We start from the raw sequence: 5,358 nt of genomic DNA on the forward strand, positions 1-5,358 counted from the left end.
CGTTTTTGCTACTTTAGAGATTTGGTTTTATTTAGTTGACTTTTGCACTACACAATTCCATTAGCTTAGAATTAAATTACTTTGTTTTCTTGCTTTTGCTCGGATTGGCGGCTATTTGGGAGATCAAGAATTGGCAGACGATTTTCTCTTAATTTCTTTCGGTGGTGATTTAATTTTATGTCAATTGCAAGTTATTTATTTATTTATTTATTTTATTTTTATTGTTCTATGTTTGCTTTAATTTATTTGATTGTTTCTAGTTTAATTATGAGTTGCTAAATCTTTAATTCGGCGAGAATAATGAAATACTGATTTAATATCTGAGACCTACTTGAGCATAAAATTGATTCATGTTGATTTCAATTTATTCCTTGTGCTTAAAGATAATTATGATTTTATTTAAGTCTAGCCAACTTAGGTTTAATTGGATTAAAGTCAATCGGTTCCGGCCAATCCGTAATTGTTGGAATATGGCTGATTAGTGATAAAGCTACCATGTTCGTAGTGGGAATATATTGGTAGACGAATTATTACTTGCGTTCTTGGGTAATTTGTTAAAATCGGGTTCCTTCATCTTAATGCTATTAAATCTAAGTCTGGCGTCTCCAGCTAGGTTATATTTTAATAAATGTAATAGGTAGGTCTGGCGTCTCCAGCTGGCTATCGACATAGTAAGTAGGAATTGGGGTATGTCCGTTGCGTTCACGGTACCCTATAACTGGTTGGTTGATAGTGATTAATTTATCTTTGCGTCGATGAACAGAGTTATTAAATTAGTATGGATTTATTCGAGTCGAGTTACCTTTCTTTGATTATTTTCTAGTGTGATTTTCGTTGATTTATTTGGTTTCTTAGTTGATAATTATTTCTCCAATTTAAGGCGTGGTGGCTACACCAAATTTAGATCTCTAGGAAATTAAATGTTGTTTACCCGTTCTCTGTGGTTCGACCCTACTTACTATTATACTCATTTAATTCTTGGTAGAATTGCAGGAATTATTTGGTGGTGTACTGACTCAACCTAAACACCTCTAGATTGACTTGCAATAGGACAAGGACACTCTAGCAATGGTAAGTTAACCCAAAGTCGTCTCTCAAGAAAGATCCTAAAGGGCTTCTAATTGTATCACACAAAAGCGGTAAAGTTTGGATTGAAAGCAGTAAATTATACTAAAGCTTGGAATTAAACTTAACTAGAAACTTAAACTTAAGAATTATCTAGGCGAAAAAGAACCATTAACTAATGCTTGTAAATTAAACTTAACTAAAAACTTAATCTTAAAATTAACTAGGCGAGAAAGAATCATTAACTAGGCAGAAAAGAACAAAGCATAAATACTCAAGCATGTATAAATTATTAACCTAGGCAGAATTAAAAGCATAAAGTAAAAGAATTAACTAGGCGAGTTGAATTTAAACGCTACTAGGCTAAGAATTTAAATAACTTTAATTAAAAGCATCTAATCTAAACTAACGTAAACGAAATTGCATAATCGAAAGCAAAACATAGTAAAAGCTAGGAATTAACGTAAATAAAATAAATACCGAAATCGTCAAGAAGCAAATCTGTCACTTGATTACAACTCAAACGAATAACTAACTAAAACGGAATTGAAAGCTAACTAAGAACTAACTAAAACTCGAAACTAAAGAACTATGAAAAACTAGAATGAAACTAAAGATTTTTTTGATTGCCTAAGGTCGAAGCTAGTCTTGGAACGAAGGCTAAAAAAAATTATTTTTTCATGAAGAACATTAAGCCCTATATATAGACTACCGATCAACCCTAAAAACCCTCAAAACGGCCCATCAAAATTGGGCTTAAAAGATAAGTGTCGCAGCCCGATTCCCGACACTAGTGATAGTGGGGTACGTGTATCGATACGACTATTTTTAAAAGAATAAAAGATAAGAAGAATAGGTCGAACATCAAGCGGAAGCTCGCATTAAAGAATGCTAAGGAAAATCATCATAAATGAACCCAAGGGTAAAATCGTCAACGTCGTTATAACTTTTTAATTATCAGGAATTTCACGAACAAAAACAAAACAGGTATAGCTTATTTTTCATAAGGAAACATAATATGCAGAGTATCGCAGCAAAAGGCGAACCGATTATATGTATGAAGACACATAACCGTGAGTATATTACTTGATTCGAAAGGAAACGAAGTATTTTTAATCATCAAGACTCTATCAAACATAACGGCAATATTAAATATGATCACATCGATTGAAACGGTTCCCCACCAGCACCAGACCAATCTCGCTCCCCGCTTAGCCTGCACATTTAGAAATACATGCAGGGCGTGAGTACGTAATACTCAGTGGGCAAACGCCGAAAAACAAGAAATGTGCTCTTAGAGCTATAAGTTTGAAGCTTGCCACCTCTCAGCAATACACAGAAATAAGATAGCATTAAACGCATCTGTGCATGCAGTTTTCATAATCAACATCATAAATAAGTAACTGCGCAGTTTAAACATTCATCATGTATGTACCGCATCCACTACTCATCATCAAAGGTACTGAGAAGTAGGCCTCCCTCTCAAGTACCGTGACCGGCCGACCCGAAGACGGCTCACAGTCACCTCTGTGCACAAAATCCCGCTTGTGGCAGGACCGAATTCGTCTCAACAGTAGAGGGTAACACACAAGCTCAACATCAAAAATTGGCAAGTTAAACAATTCTCAAATATCATTTATCTCAAAACATTTGTTAATCTCATAACATCATTAAATCATTTTAGAAAGCTCGTACGATATACGTATACTCAAAATATTGCCCACCTGAAGATCTTACTCAAAATCTCCCGTCAAAGCGGAGTTACTTACTTCCTTGCTCTGCTCGTGTCTTCAGGGATCATCGTCATCATCGAAGGTTCATGTCATAAAATGAATCTCGATTAGAAACTCATTAACAAATCTCATGCCTTAACTCTTGCTCTATCTCATATTCTATTTCCTTATTCAACTCTATATAGACTCTCCACTCATCTCAAATCCTTAAGCTCAAGGATAGGTTTCAAGAAAAACATGGTTCTAAGTCTCGATTTATCTCTCATATAAGACTCGTCAAATTTTCACTCAAACACATAGGCAACACAAACACGTAAGGCACATAAGAAAATACAATCAAACATCATCAAAACATGCTCTGTTTACACACTGACTCAACTTCAAAAATTTAACCAGTTCTGACTCCGACATCTCCTGGACTCGAGACTCATACCAAAAGAAAGGTCTTTGAGTCTAGTTTCATATAAAAAAACAGTAGAGTCAAAAACTCCAAGTGGTTTGGGAGATATGACTGTTTTACTACAGTCTACCATATTCGACAGTTTTGAGCAATCAAAAACTTTGATTTTTGAAAAATAGTAAATGTTGTCAAACTGGGCTAAAATTTTGTGGATATCTAGATAACACAATAAGGTTAATACCATAAAAATTTGGAAGGCTAGATTACACAGGAAGTCACTGAAAATAATGACTCTTTCCCCTGTTCTCTGTAACTCTCGGTAGAAATGTGCAGTTTAAATTTTGCATTTTATAAAAATAGTAAACGAAGTCCAAATGACTTGAAATTTTACAGGGGTGCTCAAGACTCATCTAGGGGCTTGGTACAAAGCTTTTTGACATCTACAAACCGTCGATCACAGTAGGTCAGTAGGCCTACGAAAATCACCAAAATCTCATCTCAAACTCTTAAATGCTCAACTCAACATTCCATCCAAGAAAACTCATCAAAGCTTATTTTAAACACATATAACACTCAAAAACATTCAAGCACATTAAAATACTCATCATACTCAATCTAGACTCTCCTCTTTTACATCATAAATTCAAATCTCAAGTAAAACGTTTCAACGAACAATCAATTCAATTCTCTCTTCATTCTCATGCTCAAAATCACTCAATCATTCATTAATGACCTCATACATCATATAACTCATTTTACACATATAAATCCCCTTTTTATCAAGTAAACTAAACTCTAATGATAACTCATGTATCAACGCAAACTCTTAACAAAAGCATGACAAACGTTCACATAATGGTCATAAATCAATTAGACCTCATTTTATCATTCATTGACCTCTCCAAATATGAAAACTCAAAAACTCATTCAAACTAAACTAAGTCCAAATTTTACTTAGCTTACAATAGACTTAATCAAACATATTAAAACACTAATATCATGCTCAATTTCATATATCTTAAGTCAAATCACTTAATAGACACATAAGCAAGAAAGTCCTAATTTTTATTAAACTAAACTCTTTGAAATTTTATAAACACACATGGATCTTTAATCTCATCATATATCTATCAATTTTAGTCATTTAAACTCACATATACTCCATCAATTTACAAATTAGAGCATAGATACACATAGCCCTAATTTTAGTAAACTAACTCATATCAAAATCATCAATTGACATCATATACTCAATTTATTCCATCAATCATCATCATATACATCTCATGGACTCATCTACATCATCAATTCATCATTTAAATCATCAACTCAAAAGTTCCCAATTTTGGGTAAACTAAACTACATCAAACTTTCTCATTTCTAACCACATACTTCACAACACACATCAATCTTCACCAATCATCATATAAAACTCATTTTTCACCCCAAATCAAGAAAAGAAAAAGAAAATTTTTTTGAAGGGTATGAGACCCATATTTTCGAAAATTATGAAGAATAAGAGAGGGGGTGATTTCTTGCTTCACTCCTTCAAATATACTCATATATATCATCATACAAATTATATCTATAAATTTAAAGCTCACTTACCCAAACTTACACCCAAAACCAAACTTTCTCTCTCTAACTTTGAAGATCAAACTCCAAAGATCTTCTTGAATTCAAGGAGGTGGAAGTGTTTAGTGTAAGATTTAGAGGGTGATTTGTGATTTTGGTGTGATTTTGTGAAGCTCCGAAGGTCTCGTTAATGGTTGTCAATGGAGGTGAAGTGAGAGATGAGGGAGAGAAGGTGGTGATCGAAAATGAGGGAGTGAGGTGAGAGAGAGATTTTGCAAGATTTGGAAGGATTTGCTAATCTTGAGAATATTTGGAAAGATTTGAAAATCTTTAAGAATATTTGGCATTAATTGCATTGGTCTCTCTCTCTAATCTCTACACTCTCAATCTCTACACTCTCACTTAATACACTTGGCAATTTGTGGTAATTAGTCACATGGTAGGGAAATTAAAGAAAAATGTGAGAAGGGTGATCAATTAATAATCACAATAATTATGGAAAAATTACTCATTAATAAAATACCATAGCATAATTATTCATGTGACCAAATAAAATAATTATAGCACTAATATTAGTGCAATCAC

General features: G+C 33.4%; 1 long non-coding RNA gene across 1 annotated transcript; it reads right to left on the reverse strand.

Annotated features, from left to right (window-relative positions):
- Nucleotides 1-1,988: 1,988 nt before the first annotated feature.
- On the reverse strand, nt 1,989-5,152 carry LOC131019722 (uncharacterized). Its single transcript, XR_009100392.1, has 3 exons — nt 4,807-5,152; nt 2,790-2,853; nt 1,989-2,281 (listed from the first exon to the last, which is right to left on the reverse strand). It is a non-coding gene; the product is annotated as an uncharacterized LOC131019722 (long non-coding RNA).
- Nucleotides 5,153-5,358: the final 206 nt, after the last annotated feature.

Source organism: Salvia miltiorrhiza, chromosome 4 (genome assembly GCF_028751815.1).
Source record: "Salvia miltiorrhiza cultivar Shanhuang (shh) chromosome 4, IMPLAD_Smil_shh, whole genome shotgun sequence".
Lineage (NCBI taxonomy): Eukaryota > Viridiplantae > Streptophyta > Magnoliopsida > Lamiales > Lamiaceae > Salvia > Salvia miltiorrhiza.